General features: G+C 37.3%; 1 long non-coding RNA gene across 1 annotated transcript in view; it reads left to right on the top strand.

Annotated features, from left to right (window-relative positions):
* The window catches only part of LOC117674162 (uncharacterized), a 33331-nt gene extending 20229 nt beyond the window's left edge, over positions 1-13102 (top strand). The window contains exons 2-3 of the long non-coding RNA XR_004593721.3: positions 11958-12021; positions 12568-13102. This is a non-coding gene — a long non-coding RNA (uncharacterized LOC117674162). The remainder of the gene's footprint in view (positions 1-11957; positions 12022-12567) is intronic.
* The last annotated feature ends 7961 nt before the right edge of the window (positions 13103-21063 follow it).

The raw sequence follows: 21063 nt of genomic DNA, 5'->3' as shown, positions 1-21063 counted from the left end.
AATTAAAAAGCAAAGTGGATAAACTTGAAACTGCTTTGATATCAGCAAATGTCTGAGGTGGATTGCTCAGAAGAATGTAACCAGAAGTTGATCATGCACTGCATATAAAAAGTGGAAGCCAGATATCCCATGCTATACAGGTGGTCCTCAACTTACGACCACAATTGAGCCCAACAGTTCTGTTGTTAAGTGAGACCCTTGTTCAGTGAATCTCGCCCCATTCTTGCTACAGTTGGTAAGTGAATCACTGAAGTTGTTAACATGGCTATTAAGTAACTCTGGCTTCCCCATTGACTTGTCAGAAGGCCACATGGGACACTGCGACCGTCATAAGTATGAACCAGTTGGCAAGTATCCAAATTTTGATCACGTGACCATGGAGATGCTGGAATGGTCATAAGTGTGATAAATGGTCATAAGCAGTGGTGGGATTCAAGTAATTTAACAACCGGTTCTCTGCCCTAATGATTTCTTCCAACAACCAGTTTACCAAACTGCTCAGAAAGTTAACAACTGGTTCTTCCAAAGTGGTGCAAACTGGCTGAATCCCACCACTGGTCATAAGTCACTATTTTCAGTGCCATTGCAACTTCAAACAGTCACTAAATGAACTGTTGTAAGCCGAGGACTACCTGTACAGATAAAAATGTCAGCAAGAAACTTTAGAAGAACCTGTGGTTACTGTGTTGAAGTAGGAGCTGGAAGACTAAAGTTCTAATTTACCCTCAGCCATAGAAACTCACTGAAAAAGTTAGTCATTTTCTCTTAGCCATTTCCTCCCCAACATTGTATTTATGAGGGGAAAAAGAAGGAAGGAATGTTGTGTATCCTGTGTTGAGCTCCAGAATGAAATGTGGCATATCAAATAAATAAACCAAAAAGGAATGCAGACAAGATAGAAAATTGGGAAATGCATCAGGCTGAAGAAAACTTCTTCAGGATCAGGTACAATAGATAAATAAGGTATTTATGTTGTCCCACAGTTCTGTGGAGTATTTTTTTTTTACTGTCTTTTTTTTACAAGATGTTCATTTATAGTCATTTATAGACTTTCCCCATTTCTCCCCCAAAAGAAAAAGCTTCAGGTTGTAAAGAGAAAACAAAATGTTTTCAAATCTGTTCCTCTAACTTAAGTCATACTGAATGTTTCCTGCCATTCAGCAAACAAACAAACAAACAAACAAAATGGCCAAAAGTTATGATCCTTAGAAATGTTTTGAAACTAGAAAAAGCAAACCCTCTGGTAGCAGGGAAAGTGCATTTGTTGACTGAGACTTATGCCTGCCAGCTCTGTTGACCTTCAGGCCAGAACGAGGTAATTGAAAATAGTGTTGATCAGGATTGGTTCCTGCTAATGTGCTGGATTGATTTATTTAGAGGACTGAAAAGACTTCTATATATCAGTTTTCTGAATGCAGATTATTATCTGGTTTGTCAGTTGTACAGTAAACAGCCGAGCTCCCCTTGTGTCCTATTAAAGGGAGTTTAAAACTGTTTAAAGTCATCCTTTTTTAAAACCATCCTTTTATCAGACGTTAGATAGCCGTCAACATAGATTTGAGTCTGGGATAAAAAGCAGGAGAGCATGGAGGTTTATCGTGCATTTTGATGAAAAATGCAGATGGTCCTTGACTTATAACAGTCTGTTTAATGACCGTTCAAAGCTACAACATCACTGAAAAAAGTGACATGACCATTTCTCACACTTACCACCCTTCCTGCATCCCCATGATCGTGATCAAAATTCAGATGTTTGGCAATATTTATGACCATTGCTGTATCCCAAGATCATGTTATCCCCTTTTGCGACCTTCTGACAAGCAAAGTCAGTGGGGAAGCCAGGTTCACTTAACAACCGTGTTACCAGGGGTTTGGAGGGGTTCAGGAGAACCTCTAGCTAAGATTCTGTGCAGTTCAGAGAACTCCCAAATTCCACTTCTGGCTGGCCCCTCACACCCCACCCCTCCCAGGAGTCCCCACGAGGCCCATTTTAGATGCAGGTAAGTGCAGGGCGCACACAGAGGCTCAGGGAGGGCAAAAAACAGGCCTACCAGAAGTTCAGGTAATTATTATTATTATCTCTTTTATTCATTAAACATGAAACTCAGTCAACTGAACATTTAAAAATGTGTCATAAATATGATTGACTGGTACTAATGGTTGATATGGGTTGTTTGTTGTTGTTGTTATTGTTATTATTATTGGTTAATCTTTAGTGAGATTCACAGCCTTTGAGGCTGGTTAATAGCTAATAGCTAATAATAATAATAATAATAATAATTATTATTATTATTATTATTATTATTATTATTATTATTATTATTGATCATTGCACAGTCAGCCAGATGTTCAGACTGGGTTTGGAATTTTTGTCTACCTATCGAGTCCTTACCAAGGATCTGGGATAGGCAAATCTGGATGTTTGACGGTGTTACAGATAACGTCACAGGATGGAAACAGTTCCAAGTAAAGCTGCCTTCTGTAATTGACTGATGGCAAATTTGTCAATGCATATGGTGTTCAAGTGGTGCTCTACAGTGGTGGGTTTCAAAAAATTTTACTACCGGTTCTGTGGATGTGGCTTGGTGGGCATGGCAGGGGAAGGATACTGTAAAATCTCCATTCCCTCCCTTATCAGCTGGGACTTGGGAGGCAAAGAAAAGATGTGGGTGGGGCCAGTCAGAATTTTTACTACCGGTTCTCCGAACTACTCAAAATTTTCACTACCGGTTCTCCAGAACTGGTCACAACCTGCTGAAACCCACCTCTGGTGCTCTAGTTGTTTTGGGATTGCACCCAAGGCACCTATTACTACTCTTGCTTGCCTTTGCCATAGTCATTCTATTTCTATTTGTAGGTCTTTGTATTTTGTTATCTTCTCCAGTTCCTTCTCTTCTATTCTGCTGTCTCCAGGCACTACCACATCCACTATTCATTATTATTGTTGTTGATGTTGTTTGCACAGGTAGTCAGCTGTTTAAACTGGAATCAGTATTTTTATCCACCCATCCAATCTGTCCAAAGCACCTGGGAGAAGGAGATGTTGTTGTTTGATGGTGTTAGAGGCATCGTCGCAGGATGTGTGCTGTTTCGAGTAAAGCTGCCTTTTGCAATTGACTGATGGTGATTTTTAAAATGCCAATGGTGTTCATGTGGTGGTCCAGATGTTTTGGGATTCTTCTTATTATTATTATTAATATGCGAAATTTATATACTGCCTGACTCCCAGTGAATAATAATGATTCTGAGCCCAACAGGAAATGGTGGCTAGTTCAATCCTTTGAAATCATCTCTCTCACCCAATTTTTTAAAAAGGGGGCGGGATGGCCTGCAGATGCCTTACTAGGTTGCCTTCCAGTAAAATGTGTATTTTGTGATGCACTTCCATCTGTTGTGGCATTTTCTGAATCAGACAGTTTCTCAAGGGAACCCATTTTGTAAAAGTATAAACTCAAATGTGTTGAAATTTCACATTTAATATCCCCCACTCCAGTTGCCTACTCTGGTAATCAGGACATTGGTTGCAGTTCTTCTGAGAGGTTCAAGCTGCTCTTTGATTAGAAATGGAATTACCTGTTTCTGAAGTCAGGGGTAAAATGGGTCAGCTTTCTTGTGGATCGCTAGAGCATCACTTGTGCATTCATATAGGATTTCAGATTTTTTTAAAAAAGAACACCTGAAATCTACCTTCCAACATGCCTTGTGAAATCCAGATGATTATCAGTCACTTTAAAACATTGGAAGTTTTTAAGAAGAGATTGGACAACCATTTGTCTGAAATGGTATAGGGATTCCTGCCTGAGCAGAGAGTTGGACTAGAAGACCTCCAAGGTCCCTTTCAACTCTGTGATTCTATTCTATTCTATTCTATTCTATTCTATTCTATTCTATTCTATTCTATTCTATTCTATTCTATTCTATTCTATTCTATTCTATTCCATTCCATTCCATTCCATTCCTCTATTCTATTCTATTCTATTCTATTCTATTCTATTCTATTCTATTCTATTCTATTCTATTCTATTCTATTCTATTCTATTCTATTCTATTCTATTCCATTCCATTCCATTCTTCTATTCTATTCTATTCTATTCTATTCTATTCTATTCTATTCTATTCTATTCTATTCTATTCTATTCTATTCCATTCCATTCCATTCCATTCCATTCCTCTATTCTATTCTATTCTATTCTATTCTATTCTATTCTATTCTATTCTATTCTATTCTATTCTATTCTATTCCATTCCATTCCTCTATTCTATTCTATTCTATTCTATTCTATTCTATTCTATTCTATTCTATTCTATTCTATTCTATTCTATTCTATTCTATTCTATTCTATTCTATTCCATTCCATTCCATTCCATTCTTCTATTCTATTCTATTCTATTCTATTCTATTCTATTCTATTCTATTCCATTCCATTCCATTCCATTCCATTCCATTCCATTCTATTCCATTCCATTCCATTCCATTCCATTCCATTCCATTCCTCTATTCTATTCTATTCTATTCTATTCTATTCTATTCTATTCTATTCTATTCTATTCTATTCTATTCTATTCTATTCCATTCCATTCCATTCCATTCCATTCTATTCCTCTCTTCTCTTCTCTTCTCTTCTCTTCTCTTCTCTTCTCTTCTCTTCTCTTCTCTTCTCTTCTCTTCTCTTCCATTCCATTCCATTCCATTCCATTCCATTCCATTCCATTCCATTCCTCTATTCTATTCTATTCTATTCTATTCTATTCTATTCTATTCTATTCTATTCTATTCTATTCTATTCCATTCCATTCCATTCCTCTCTTCTCTTCTCTTCTCTTCTCTTCTCTTCTCTTCTCTTCTCTTCTCTTCTCTTCTCTTCCCTTCCATTCCATTCCATTCCATTCCTCTATTCTATTCTATTCTATTCTATTCTATTCTATTCTATTCTATTCTATTCTATTCTATTCTATTCTATTCTATTCTATTCCATTCCATTCCATTCCATTCCATTCCATTCCATTCCTCTCCTCTCCTCTCCTCTCCTCTCCTCTCCTCTCCTCTCCTCTCCTCTCCTCTCTTCTCCTCTCCTCTCCTCTCTTCTCTTCTCTTCCATTCCATTCCATTCCATTCCATTCCATTCCATTCCATTCCATTCCATTCCATTCCATTCCATTCCATTCCTCTATTCTATTCTATTCTATTCTATTCTATTCTATTCTATTCTATTCTATTCTATTCTATTCCATTCCATTCCATTCCATTCCATTCCATTCCATTCCATTCCATTCCTCTATTCTATTCTATTCTATTCTATTCTATTCTATTCTATTCTATTCTATTCTATTCTATTCTATTCTATTCTATTCTATTCTATTCTATTCCATTCCATTCCATTCCATTCCATATTCTATTCTAAAGGTATGCTAAATTGAAAGTGAGATAGATTTCTATTCCAATCCTCATGTTAATGCATTAAACAGGCATGTTTCTGGTGAAGCTCTGGTCAGAGAAATTGATTAAAATGAAGGAGACCACAGTACAGTATTGAACTTTTTAGCAGGTACATAAGTGAGGAAAAACTTTTGGTAATGAAGCTAGGAAACATTCTTTCTCCCCGAAAGTGTTAATGAAAGAAGTGCTTCAGCTTGAAATCATTAGGCTCAGTCTTAAATCTGAATATTGTTGCAAGGTTCCCCAAATGGGGAAAATTCTGATAGTGGAATCCAATCCCCATGCACTTAGAATTAAGTACCACTGAAGAATAGGATTAAATTTTGTTCTTTTGAGGGTTTGTTTCTTTTGCCGCTAATGCTCTCTCCTGCCTTCATGTATTTAATTGATTTTATTGTTTTTATGAGTTGCTTTGAAGCCTTTTCTCAAGTTAAAAAGGAGATATATGCATGTTGCGGCTGCTACGAAAATGATCCATTTATACTTAGATAAATTCTTTGTTCTGCGGTTCTCGTAATTTCATGATCTTAAGTTAATTGGGTAATTGTGTTTGATATGTGTATCTTTTTTATGTTCTGGTTTTGAACTGTGACCAGTAAGAACAACGAACAATAAACAATATGAATGTAGCTTATGACCCAGTGAATTTAGTATTGCTTAGTTCTAAATAGATTTTTTATTGCATTAAACATAAAACTGCAATAATGGTGTCTTTAGGTCAGTGCTTCCCATACTTTCTACAGCTGCAGACAAAAAAATAAACATTTGGCAAATGTGGGGAACACACAATTGAACAAAATCTTCTTCCTACATTAAAAAATAAAATTAAATTAAAACCGTGGGAGTTTTTTTTCTTCTTTTTTTAGCAAATGAAGTGATAAATGTAGTGGCAATTATGAGTCCCTTCCAATCCCCCCTTTTAAAATGCATATTCATATCATTTTTAATTAAATATATCCTTCTTGAGTTATTTTTTGTATCCATTCCACAACAACTCTTGTCATAAGCTTCATGTTTAAAAACGTTGATTCCTATGGATCTCTAAATACTGGCAATTAGGAGAATTGGCTCTCCAGCCCAATGAAATTTCACTTTTAGGTAATCCTTGCAGGATTTTTCTATTTAAGCTTTTCTTTTTGGATTCCTTGGGCAAAATCACGACTCCACTTAGCACAGCACAGATGTGACCTCACAGTAACTGTGCTTGAGACCTGTTCCTTCTGTATTATCATTTGACACTTCAGTGAATCAGTTTTCAACCAATGATACATGTTCATGAACCAGCTAACTAGCAGTAAACATGAAGAGCCGGGGGCTGAGTTGGCAGGAGATTTCCAGCCCGATGAGCTAACTAGTGAAAATGTGTGGAGGATCTGAATGGATCACCTGGCAGATGGCTTAGACCACAAGTTGAGAATGGCAATAGGCATACCCTATTTGGGCTGATAAAATCTGGACAATTACTAGGTAAAAACAAATGGGATGTATAAAATTCCACCCTCTGCTGCCATCTAGCATGTATCTGGAGTCGTACAGCTGATATGGTATACTTTGTGTCTGTAGCACTGGAAAACTACTATATTTTGCAAAGATTCTAGAAAATTGCCACGTTTTTACTTATAAAAGCTGTGGCTAAAGAGATGAAAGTATTAGCAAACATGTAAATCAATGTCAAACATTTCAATAACTAATACAATACAAGCAGTGGTGAAATCCATTTTTTTTACTACCAGTTCTGTGGGTGTGGCTTGGTGTGACTTGGTGGGTGTGGCTTGGTGTGCGTGGCAGGGGAAGGATACTGCAAATTCACCATTCCCTCCCCACTCCTGGGGGAAGGATATTGCAAAATCTCCATTCCCACCCCACTCTGGGGCCAGCCAGAGGTGGTATTTGCCGTTTTTTTGAACTATTCAAAATTTCTGCTACCGGTTCTCCAAACTGATCAGAATTTCCGCTACCAGTTCTCCAGAACCTGTCAGAACCTGCTGGATTTCACCCCTGAATACAAGCCAAGATAGATTCTCCAAGCCATACATGAGTAATTTTCCTTTGTGTATATGACAATGCATAATATACCTCACATCAAAGGGCATTTAAAAGATTTGGATGAATGTAGAAACAGGGAAGTAATAGTCCAATCGGTCATTATAGCTAGCAAAGGGAAGTAAGTTTTCTATTAATTTAGACTTCTAGCAAAATGATTGATTCTCAGTGTCTCACATGAGTCTAAATAACACAACAAAGGATTGCCTACACCAATTTTATTGTTTATTTTCTTAAAACCTGTCTGTATTTTTATAGACTTAAGGAAGAATATGGATGTATTTAATTAAAAAATAAACAAAAATAGTGTTAGAAAAATGTAATATATGAACACCATCTTTTCTTTTAGACTATTTAAACATTAATTCATTGCACTTCAGAATGGAGGCATAGTGCAGCATGAAAGGCTTTAGCAATAGCACTTCAATAACTAAGGAGGACTGGTTCTGGTTCTGGATGGCTCCTCTGCTAGACTGGGAAGTTGGGAAACATCTTAGAAGAAAACAACACAAATGACTCCCTTAATGCTGTCAAGAAACTGCTGGAGAAAGACTCAAGGGATTCTTTTTATGGCATGGAAGAAAATGCAGAGAGACAATTTAATCAAGAATCCATCACTTTCGGATTACAGTTCTATAATGCCAGGCATGACTCCCATTGGTTCCAATTTGGTTTAATGTTTAGCAATAGAAAATTGCTATAAACAGGTAAGTGCTTGAGATGGAGAACAACTGCTATAGAAATGCTACCACAGCAGTTTATGACACTGTAGAAATGTAAATTCAATCCAGAACAAGGTTGAACAAAAGTATGTAACTCACAAGTAAAGAAGTATGCTGTGATGACTTTGTAAACCCCTTCTGTGGACACCCCTGTCTAAAACAGTTTATTTATTTTACAGATGGTCTGCATTCAAAATCCATAAGCCCTTTCTCAAATGTGAAATAATTCTTTGGAACTCAAGACATTTTGAATTTGAAATAGTTCAAATGTGCACACCAGTTCTTCACTATAGTAGCCATTTCCAGCCACAATGATCTCCAGTCTTCCCCTTGTTAAATATTTGTAAATATATTATCACATGTATAATTACATAATAGTAATATTAGAGTATTTGAAGAACTGGACATCAAGAACATCTGATCGAAGAATAGACACCTTTGTACTGTAGTGCTGGCATAAATTGTTTCATATATCATGGACAGCTAGAGTAACCAAGTGGTGCTGAATTGTGCAAAACCAGACACATCACTAGAAGCCCAAATCAAAAGATTACGTATGATTTACTTTGGCCATGTCATGCGTGCAAACTCATTGGGAAAGTCAATGACCCTAGGAATGATTAGTGGAACAAGAAGAAGGGGCAAGCAAAGAACATGCTGGCTTGATAACATCAAAACTGATACAAAGCTGAACATCCAACAACTGAAAGAAGTTGTGTTTCACACAGGGTAATATGGAGAGTGCTTGCCCATAAAGTCGCCAAGGGTCTTTTAACCATTGAATGGTTAAAATAATAACAAAATAGTATTTGTACAATAACTATGCTCAATGCAGTAGATTGCTGGGGGAAAGACTTCGACTGTAATTGTGTAAAAGCTTCGTGTGTAGATGAATTGAAAGATACTGTGTTTCTCCGAAAATAATATTTTTTGAACCCTGAAATAAGTGCTTGGCCTTATTGCCATGCGCTCAAAAGCCCAATTGGGCTTATTATCAGGAGATGTCTTATTTTGGGGGAAACAGGGTAGTAAAATATACCATGTATTGTTTCATCTTGCATCTTTCTCAGTCTTTTGGAAAAGACAAATTTAAAAATTGTTAAGAGAGCAATTATACAAAGAGAATCTTTTTTTTTTGAAAAAAAAATAGTCTTACTACAAATCTTGTTATGACAATCAGTTTACATACTTAAATAAATGATAGGGCATAATTTTAAGGCTGAGAAAAAGAAGAAACAGGGCATCATTCATTGTCTCAGGATGACAGAATAAACAGTTTCCATACAGAGGCAAGCAACATGATTTCTCCCTTGAAAAATAGATCATCCATCATAGTGAAATTATAAAATTATATGTAATCAACCCTGACAATCAATGGGGTGCCAGATGCTGCAGCAGATTGTGCTCATATCTTATCCTCGTGTCTTATTTTCATTGTCCCCTTTGTTGTATTTAGCACACAAAATTTATATACCCGCTTCTTACCTGCTGCACAGAAATTGAACCTGCTGCCTTTTAAAAAATAAAATAAAATATGTTGCAGACTTTCCCTGTGAGATCTCCAGGAACGTAGCAAAGTTCTACTTGATTAATAGGGTCAAGATCAAGAAAGCCTAGTGGTTGAGATATGGAGTTTGAACCAGGACACTTTCTCCTGAAATCTGCCATCACCCACAAACTCATTAGGTCTTAATTTGTTTATTTTAGTACTTCAGGTGGCTGACTTCCAAGGAGCAAGCATATTCACAGTCCAAATTGGCAAACTTTATTGCACAAGTCAAATGCAATATGGATGCTTGCTCTCTGAAGCTTGCTTCCGAATTGATCTATATCTATGACGTACATGTAGCTTCATTCTTTGTAAAGAGAACATCATTCAACATCCAAAATTCTGTGAAGTGAGAGCAGTTTGCTTTATTTTCTTTTCACTCCTACACTTTACAGGGGTCTCTGACAGAAACTGAAATATAGACATCTCTTTATTTTCTCTAGAGGAGAACCCTCTGAGACATCAAACTATATTGCAACATGCATGCTTAGCTTCCTCCTCTCTCTGACTTCAGACAAAGTGAATGTGTTGATATTAGCTTCCAACTGTTTAGCAGGGAAGTCGTTTGATAGCCAAATCATTATGTTAGCAGAGGGAGGCTAAATCCATCCCAGTCTGCTAAGTGATCAGTGCTGCCTGTTGGGATGAACAAAAATGTTTACCCACCTAATAAATCTTCTCATAAGCTGGGACGCCCCAGAGCTCAGCAGCAGAATGATGGCAATTTGGCCTGCTGAGAAGCTCATAGTTGCAAGAAGCTGTTAAATCTGAGGTGCCAGATCTCCCCTGACCTCCTTGTCAGTGTTGATCTCAAGAGGCTGCCTGTCAGCTTGGATGAATAATGGATGGCAAACATTGCGTTCTTACTCCACCACAAATCTTTTGCTGTTGTTGCCACAAAGTGCTTGTATGCATACTTCTAATCAGTTCGACAGGAACATGGTGAATGCATTCTTCTGCCAGCTGACTTTTGTAGGGTGGAAATTCTGCCCCCTACCCCCCAACTTCCAAAAGTAGAGTGTTGTCCAAATGAGCAACCTCAGCAACCTCACTTTATGAAAGAATAATAGGCAGATAAGAGACTATTTGCAAAGTTAGCTTGTAGGGAAAGAGAATTAAGAACATATGTGCAAAAACAGCTTTTACAGTGATGAAATCCATTAAGGAATTATGTACAACCAAAACTTTAGAAAGCTGGATACATTTTCTTTCTCAAGGATAATATCAGATTCTATTTGGCTTGGAAAACCCTGAGCCCTGACTCAGTAATGCTAGGATTTATAACATACTTCCATAAAGTTATTTATTGACTGAACGAAAACATTAAATAACCAAACTCAATATTTCCTCTGAAGATCCTTTTCCTTCCTGCAGCAGAGACTATCCTATCAATCCCAACCTGGAATTAGGTTGATTAATTTACTGTGAAAGTCATTTTCACTTTCCCCAGCTTCAATTTTACAGCTACCTCATAGAGTAGTGCAAAAATATATTCAGTTACTAATTCTTCCCACCCATTGCACGGTGTCGCTAACATTTGTAAAAGTACGCAAAAGTTTTTGTTCTGTTTTACATAAGAAATAAATTATGTGCTATTAACAATGGACAAACCAATCAAAATGTTATACTTGTAACTGTAACATGGAAAAGATGGATGCAGCATGTGTTTTCCATGGAATGGGGGGAAATGTAAATGATTTTTAGCATTTATCCATGACCTTTTTCATCAAAAAGAAAAATCCTGTAACAGAAAAACTATTGGGATTTGATCTGAGCAACTTCTTCAGCAGAGGTTTCTTTATTTTTCTGAGTCTATTCCAGATGATGCAGAATCTAGATACAGAATCTCTTTCCATATGGTCAAGTCCAATTGTAAAATTTGACCTTGTCATAATGCTAGCACACTGCCAATGAGAATGAATAATAGAACCAAGAATTTCCAGTGACAGCTAAGTTGGAATTTCTATCAACCAGTTACCTTGGCAGCTATTTAGGAAACATAATTTTGCTATGTTTATGATAGGATTTCAAAATTGGAGAAGGAAGAAATTCCACACTTAAGTTGATGTTTTCAACGAATTTGCTTATTTATGGTACACCAAAAAGTTCCAAATGTATAGTGATTGTGTGCTATCAAATCAGTGTTAACTGCTAATGACCACATAGATTTTCTTCATTATGACTTATCTTCAACCTGGTCTTTTAGGTCTTCAAATGGAGCACTCATTGCCATTGTTGCTGGGTCCATCTACTTTAATTTCTCTAGGAAGGTAAGTCTTCACATAATATGTCCAAAGTAGGATAGTTTAAGTTGTTCAGTGAATTGGCTTTTCTCATTGACTTTGCTTGTCCAAAGGTCTCAAAAGGTGAATTAAGTGATCCAGGACACTGCAACCTTCATAAATACATGCCAGTTGCCAAGTGACTGAATTTTGTGACCATAGGGATGCTATAATGGTCATAAGTGAGAAAAATGGTCATGTCACTTTTTCAATGCTGTTTTAACTTTGGCCACTAAACAAATGGTTGAAAGTCAAGGACTACTTGTATTGCCTTTGTTGTTGTCAATAAAGTGATTATCTGCCTCCAGCATCTTCCTGTGCTATCTTCCAATATTGGTATCAGGTTTATGCCTTGGGTGACTCTGCTGGGAATGTATACTCTTGGCAAACACTCCCAATATTCTCAGCTCACCCCTCCCAGAAACACACCCACTATAATGAAGCAGCACAGCAGGACATTTGGAGTAAGCTGGGTTAGATTAACTTGTATAACATACTAACAAGCACCAATGCTGTAACTTGTATATTAAATAGATAAAAATGTCAACATTTGGTACTGGCCATACTTTCCCAGTTTGAAGACTTCCAGAAGTGGTTCAAGAATTGTTCACAGCATGTTGAGGCCATGCTGCCCAGGAATTCTGGAACCTGAACTGCCCTACAAGTAGAAGACACAAGGCTGAGGATCAGTGATATAGAGCACAATTTCTTTCTATCTGCGTGGAGTCAAAAATCCAGTAGTTTTCTTCAGAATTCCTTCTTTATTTGTGTCTCTTCCCTTTCATCGTTATCTAATTTAAAGCCACATAGCCCTACTTTTTGACTTGAGCATGCATCCCCTCTTCGTTTACACTGCCCATGCTTTTTTTGATGCAGGAATGGATTTTTAAATGTTTAAATTATTCTTCTGAGAAAAAAAAGAATTTTAATTTTAAAATTGGTTACTTTGTATCTCTTTGATATGAAAATGCTTTTAATGTTTAAATGCCATTTCTCTGCATTTGAATTAATCAAAGCAAGGTGGGAGGGAAGAAACAGCCAAAAATAAACTTAATGGATTATATAAACCAAGAATGTGCTTGGATGTGTTTTTTTCCTCTCAAACTGAGGTTCGTACTTGGCTTTTTCAGTGACCTGCAGTACAAAATGTAGGCGGAGTCATGAGAAAAATTAATTTCAATTTCTTTTAATTTAAGTTTTAAATTACTTTACATTCAATGGCTGGTTCCAATTAATGGCAGGGTTGGGGTTGTACATAGTACATCTCTGATATACAGTAAGATAGAAAGCAAGAGACATTTCCTGACTGTGAGCTTTCATTCCCTGAATCTCTAGGGCTTTCTCTAACATGTAATGGTGCCTTCATGTGAAGTTTGGAAGGCATAAACCCATATTAAATGACCTTTCCACGGTCATTCTGCTTCGTAGTTCGGAATGAAAAAACAAATCCCTCTGCTCTACATAACTGAAATCACACTAAACTGGAGAGAAACTATGCCAAATGTCAGAACTTAATCAGAAATTCATTAGTAGAATGACTGGAAAATATGAAAGAAGGGAGTGAAAAAACGATGGAGGGAACATAGAAAATCCCCAACTATTGGTAAAAGTAGAAGCACTGAACACCAGAATGATGATTCTGAAAAGCAGAGATGAATTTACCGTATTTTTTGGAGTATAAAACGCTCCGGAGTATAAGATGCACATTAGTTTTTGTGGAGGAAAACAAGAAAAAAAAAATCTGCCTCTGCCTACCAGCATCCATTGGTATTCATCTGGCTAGCGGTCTTGCAGCAAATAGCAAACAGCCTGGTCAGCTTCAGCACATTATTGTAGCCTGTTTCAGCATGAGCAGCTGATTGGTGGGTGGATTGGCCTCTTGGAATACCCGCAATCAGCTGTTCCAGATGGCAAGGATTGCCACAGACCATTGCCGCCTCTGTGCCTTGTGTTTTTGGCCTCTGTGCCTCATGTTTTTGGCCTCCGAATGCTCCATTTTAGACCTGTTCCAGGCTGTGGGGACCACCACAGCACATTGCCACTGACCACTGCCTCCGTGTGTCGCATCTTCGGCCCCCACGCATTGCATTTTTGGCCTCCACACGCCCTGTTTTTGGCCTCTGCGCATCACATTTTCAGGCGGTTCCAGGCGCCGCCCCCCTGCCACCTGGAACTGCCCAAAAACGCGATGTATGGAGACCAAAAATGGGCCATGTGGAGGCTGAAAATGCGATGCGCGGAGGTGGTGATCGGCAGCAATGTGCTGTGGTGATCCCCGCAGCCTGGAACGGGTCTAAAACAGAGCATTTGGAGGCCAAAAACGCAGAGCCCAGAGCCCAAAAATGCAACGCACAGCGGTGGCGATCCCAGCAACCTGGAACAGGCCTAAAACAGCATGCAGAGGCTGAAAATGCGACACACAGAAGCCGAAAATGGCTGAAGGGTGGGGGCCGGTAGGTGGGTGGGGCTACATTCGGTGTATAAGACACACCCAAATTTTCACCCTCTTCTGGGGGTGGGAAGTGTGTCTTATACTCCGAAAAGTACGGTAATCTTTCCTAGATGACTCAGGGAATAGAATCCATGTTAGGGAAATGATTGGTTTCTCCTGAGTCCTACAGAAGACATTCCTTCTCTTGGGAGCTGTCAAATAATTCAGTAAGGATGGATTTGCAAAATTGATGTATTACACTGCCATTAACTCTGTAGATTGGCCTCTTGCTTTAAAATCAATAATGTTACCCTCCAAATTATTTTTTATTGACTTATTCATAAGAATCACAATTCTTTTATTCTTCCATCATTTTGAAATGCTTCAAGGCTACCGTACTGTTAACAATAGCATTCAAATCTCATAACATGGTATGACTATTCCACATTTCCTTTGTTAATGAATTGTCTGTAGTAAGAAAAAAAAGATGAAAGAAATTGCATGGACACACTTATAAGACACTGAAGATTCATTGCCTGGAGTTCCTCACCATAAAACTCCACAAACATACCTTTAGTAAATTGAAACCTTGTGTTCAGGTGACAGAATGGACATGTTGATTAAAGCCAATTTGGCAGATATGTACTGTAGTTTGAGATTTTTTTAAAAAAAATGTGTTTGTGGATGTTTCTGCTAACTATCTCTGAATTGTCAGATCCATCTTAAGTCAGGATGGGCTGCTACTTTTAGAATTGGATCAGAAAAGGATAGATCAGCTTATTTCATTGATTTGCAAACTAGTTTATGAATTTCTGCTCTGGGTAACAAAAGAAAAACAAATTAGTCTCACTAGAATACTGTTGGAACTTCTCTTGAGGGTACCTATCATATCCTGGCTTCCTCTCCCATTGTACTTTTATCAAATAATGGAGAGGCCTATCAGGTTCAGAAAAACCATCTTGGAGACATCATCTTATATTGCCCATGGGTGCTGTGGTCCACCAGCGGCCTGTGCGGATTGTAGCTGATCCTGACAATGAGGAGGCTGGTGTGGTGCTGCACCAGCAGCCTGTGCAGCTGGCACTTGAGTCAGACAATGAGGAGGCTGGAGAAGATGTGGTGCCAGAGGCAGGGATTCAGCCAGGACCTTCAGAACCTCCAGAAGCTCCTTTAAGTGAAGAGGACAAAGAGGAGGAGCCTCTTCTCAATGCACAGGCACGCAGAACTGCCAAAAGGCAGGAGTGGCTCTTCAGGAGGAGGTCTCCTCGAGAGTAAGGCTTGGGGCTAATTGGCCACTTCCTTAGCCTATTTAAGGAGGAACGCTGACTGAAGCAATTTGTAGGGAACAACTTTAGTTCATTCTCTTTCGCGTCTGGATTCTTTGCAAATTGCTTCTGGGCTTTCTGCCAATCTTAGTAAGATTGTGATTACTTTATCTTTGGTTTCTTGTAGGCTGTTAAGAAAGTTTATTAATACCCTTTATTTAAAAAGACTCAGTTATTTTAGTAAATTTAAGTTTTGTACAGACTTTGTGTGTGCTGTGTTCTTTGGGGTCCGTAGCTGGGGCAGAACAATGGGATTCCTTAAGGGATATCCCATAAATAATGGTTTAAAATATTACTCAGATGCCAAATATAATCACATGATGATTTTCCCAGTGATTCAGAGCAATAATAAAAGTTCATTTAACTTCAGGAGTGGAGTTAATTATGTATATTTATTAGGCATATATAATGAGCTTTATGTAATGTACATATTGCTGCTCATCATAATTTAATGTATCTTTTGGCATAAGAGACTTAGGACAAATAATTTTTAGTTTAGCAAACTCGTAATGCATAGTGGCCATCATTTTAGATGAAGTGGAGATTGATCCATGTACGGCATCAATTAATTAAAATGTATTTATATTTAAAATACAATAAAAAGACCAGCAATACAATATAAAATTTTGGTATTTTTAAATATATAACTCAAGCTTGGTATTTTATTTAATATTAAAATGAGTATATCATATAACTGTCTCAAACAAGAAATTAAAACTGGTGCTGAGTAAAACAGTATCAGTTATTACTTGTCAATGAGCAGTCCTTACATATGAACAAGCTATATTAGCTCTTCTATAGGAAGACCATTAAGAAGGGTTTGGTGATATGTACAACTGCAGCACCTGGCTGCAAGACAGCTTTTGTGATAACTTCATTCTCTCCCTTCATTTTAAGTAATGGGAAGATGCAATATAAATGTCATGAATTAATAAAGAACATCACAAGTGACAATGGAAAACTGACTATGAGAATGTAAGAGCTCTGCAAGACTGGGGGGAAAAATAACTTTAGTTAAGTCTTGAAATGGGCCAGAAATAAATTATTCCAGTTTCATGACAAGCAATCATTCTCTGACCTAATGGGAGAAAAAAACCTAGTTTGTCTTTAGAGTCTTAATTTGTTTTGTCTTAATTTGAAGAGTGTTACCAGCATCAGCTACAGTCTATGTAATATGATGGGGAGAGGGAGCGGATTTGATACTGTTCTCTCCATTGTCACAGAAACAAACTACTGTTAAATTTTTAATTCTTTAATTTAAAGTGTTGATTTCCGAGTAAGAAAATGTATTACAAGTGTACAGGGAGAGAATCTCCAATGAAGTGGAGCTTCTACTTCTAGCAAAAGTGATAGATGCTGTAATTACTCCAAGTTACAAAGGGGGAGGGAATGCATGTGCTTAGACTACTGTTAATAATGTTCCTGTACTTAAATTATGATTAGAATTGCATATACTCTTTATTCTCTTCTTGTATATCTGTGGTAAAAAGTGCTGGATAAAATAATAATTTACCTTGGGTATTGCAATCTTTATGTAAAAAGACTAGAATTATCACCAGGAAAATGGCTGTCTCCTGGAGACAAATTCACAGTTATATAAATGGTAATTCGTGTCATAGACTTCAGTAAATTGAATCCTAATTTAGTACATTCAGTCTGATGCAGAAGCTGAACTGAAAAGTGGTAAATGGATTTTACGGAATCACTTGCTTTGAAAACCTGCAGGCCGACTTCAATGATTTCTGAAAATATTGTAATGAAAATGAAAATTGGCTACAGTGATTTGGGGTAAATCTATTCCTCAAAACATTTAATGGGCACATAATAAACTGGATCTGTCCCTTCTGGTACTGAGCTTGTGATTCTGCAATCCATGAAAGGCTTTTACTGAAGTCAGAAGAATAGGTTCCATAAACCGTGATACTCTTAATATTGATGTTCCAAATTTAGAGAGGTCAAAAAGGAAGACAGTTGGAAGTGAACTGGGAAAAAAAATTGGATCTACACAAAATCCATGCCTAAACTAGCAGCAAACTACCCCAATCCTAGTAAGCCAGCCCTACCATAGTATGAGAAAAAAAATCTAGGAGAGCCACAGGTCCTGTTCTTGGAGGCATGTCTTCCAGACTGCTTGGTAGTGAGTTGGGAAAAGCCTTCTCCATGGTGCTGCTTGTCCTGGGCAATAACTTTCTTTCTACAGAACATCAGGACCTTACGCTGAGATATTATGGACACCTTTTGAAAACACATGTCCACAGTTTAATGCCACAGTTTTTTTTTTTTTAAAAAAAGTCTGGGGATGGTAGGAGGATAGTTTGAAGATTCTTTCATGAAAAAGAAATTATTTTTAGCCTTTTATTTAAAAGGCTTGCTTATGCAATCATTGCTATGTAAACAAAAACCTCCTTACAACTCTGATCTATCATAATGAAAGGTAAGGAATTTTTTAAAGTGAAATAAGGGAAGCTAAAAAGACACTTCGCTTAGCTTAACCAGAATAATAAAGACATATGGACCACAATTATCTTCGACAATCTAGGGAAGTGATCATTGATTAAATATTAACAGCAACTGTACAGTGGAAAGTTAATGATATGAGAAAGGGCCTAAGTTCTTGACATCAATAGACTGGGGGCTTTAGAAATAACCATTTGACAGATCAACAGCATGGGTCTCCAGAAACCGTTCTGTTCTAAATTCTGCTAGGACCAACATAGTCAATTATGAATGATAGTTGAAGGTGGAATCCAAGAACAAGGCCATATGTTTCTCCCCTCCACCGGGATATATTTTGCTTCCAAGATTGATTGGAGATCTTGGGAAACAATAGTTACATCCAGAAGTTTTAAAATAAGGAGATAAAGAATTTATAGGTTGTTTGGAACCAGAAAAGTATACATTTTGTTGTTCCAAAATAATATACTGTAGCTATACAAAATAATGGTTGAGACAAGGCTGTAGCAACCACAATGTTAAAATTTTTATGTTTTCTTGATATATTCAGGCAGTCAGCAAGAGTTTACAGTGCTCGAATGAAAGCACATTAATGGCCAGAGATTTACATATAAATGCATGATGTCACCTATTCAGCAACATCATTTACTGGGGTTTTGAAGACAGAATTATGGATGCAGCTACATCTACAGTCAATAAGTATGCACATCCATGTTATACTTTATTTTGCAATATGTTAGCATATATTTATAGATTGCTGAAACACGAACAAGAAATTTGATGAACGGTGGTGGGAATTGTTTGCAAGTAGTGCTTAGCTAAACTTCTTTGCAAAATAAAACTCAGAACAGTGTTGAAGTTGATGGAGGAATGTGCAGACAGGAACCCAAGGGACAGAATGAAGTTTGCATTATTTGGGAGTTTCCGAAAAAAAGAAAGAAAAAAGGAAAATGTTTTAATAAAAATGGGGTGGGAAATGAAGCAGGTTTTATCGTTGCTATTGCTGTTACAGGATGTGATGATTTCATTAAACATTTAAAGAGCAGATCATGCAGATATGAAGTGCAATTGTAGGAATCCAAAGTGATAATAAGTTCATGGGAAGTGAGTTACTTTAACTGATTTTGCAAGATTAAATAAAACCGCATAGGATTTAGACATAGTCCTTCAGAAATACTTAACTGAATGTTAATCTGTTTCCGAAATGTTCCTGATCTGCTTTTCCAAATTTTGATTGTCATTGGGACACTTAAAAATTAAACATTTATTTCCTCTACTACATTCTCACTAATTAAATTACCAGTCATTTTATGCATTCAATTCTGCAACTCTCTTCCTCAGTTCAATATTATTTCAACCTAAATTTCTCCTCAAATCTTTCACTTGTACTTCTTTAAACAGTTTCAAATTCTTATTTACTTTATTCTGTCCACATATTTCCTCCAAACTTCAACTTTAATCTTCTATATAATCATTTTTAAACAGAACAGCTTAAAATGTGTAGTACATAGACCAAAGCATACCAGCTATGTATTCTACTGTCTGCTAAAAAAAAAAATCTTCAAGACTTCAATTTCATTTCATTCAGTTGTTTCCTGTATTAAAGCTACTAATACAATAATAAACATACCACATCTTGATTATACATATCTTGTACTACCAAATCTGTTTAGTCTTTCTTAGAATAGATTAGTTTGAAGTAAATGATTAAGGCATTGGCCTAAAACTGGGAAACTTTGAGTACTTGTCCAGCTTTGGGTATGAAAGCCGGGTGGGTAACTTTGGGCCAGTCACTTTCTCTCAGCCCAACCCGTCTCACAGGATTGTTATTGTGGGGGAAATAGGAGGAGAAAGGAGTATTATGTTCACCACCTTGAGTTACTTGTAAATAATAAAGATGGGATAAAAGTTAATAAATATGTAAACAGAATTATTGAAATAGCTAGAAATATCTGGACACATTAATTTCAGAGGGTCCTTTTTATATACAATTAATTTTGTATTCAATCCACTCTGATTTTATCCCCCTCTGCTTCTACAGTATTGATGCTTATGAGAGATCTTAAGCATTTATCTACCAGGCCCAAAGTGGTATAATAACAAGTACAGTCCATGCAATTTAGCCCTGCAATTATCTTGTATATTTGTGACTTAAATCTAGTTTGCAATGACTTCAAAGAGAAAAGACCCATGATACATTATTCCTCAAGTTGTCAAAGCAAGAAATAAATGAAGCATCTTATTAAAGCTCAGAATATATTCCTTTTTTAGTTGGACTTTGGCATGGCTGAAAAAAACATGAGTGGCATACATCATGGGCGAAAACTGCAGGAGTAAATCAATGATTAGATACAGCTTTATTTATGAGAATTTATACAAAGCTAGACTCGGGCGCGGTGGCTCAGTGGCTAAGACACTGAGCTTGTCGATTGAAAGGTAGGCAGTTCAATGGTTTGAATCCCTAGTGTCGTGTAACAGGGTGAGCTCCTATTACTTGTCCCAGCTTCTGCCAACCTAGCAGTTCGAAAGCACGTAAAAAATGCAAGTAGAAAAATAGGGACCACCTCTGGTGGGAAGGTAACAGTGTTCCGTGCGCCTTTGGCGTTTAGTTGTGCCGGCCACATGACCACGGAGACGTCTTTGGACAGTGCTGGCTCTTTGGCTCTGAAACGGAGATGAGCACCGCCCCCTAGAATAGGAAACAACTAGCAAATATGTGCAAGGGAACCTTTACCTTTACCTTTAGACTTTGTTAGGGCAACTTACAACACACTAACATAACACAAAATCTTAACACAATTACAATTTACAGTCAAATGC

This window comes from Pantherophis guttatus, chromosome 1 (genome assembly GCF_059756535.1).
Source record: "Pantherophis guttatus breed Tessera chromosome 1, ASM5975653v1, whole genome shotgun sequence".
Classification (NCBI taxonomy): domain Eukaryota; kingdom Metazoa; phylum Chordata; class Lepidosauria; order Squamata; family Colubridae; genus Pantherophis; species Pantherophis guttatus.
The sequence above is the reverse complement of the archived record's forward strand: the minus strand, read 5'-3'. Positions and strand labels throughout refer to the sequence as shown.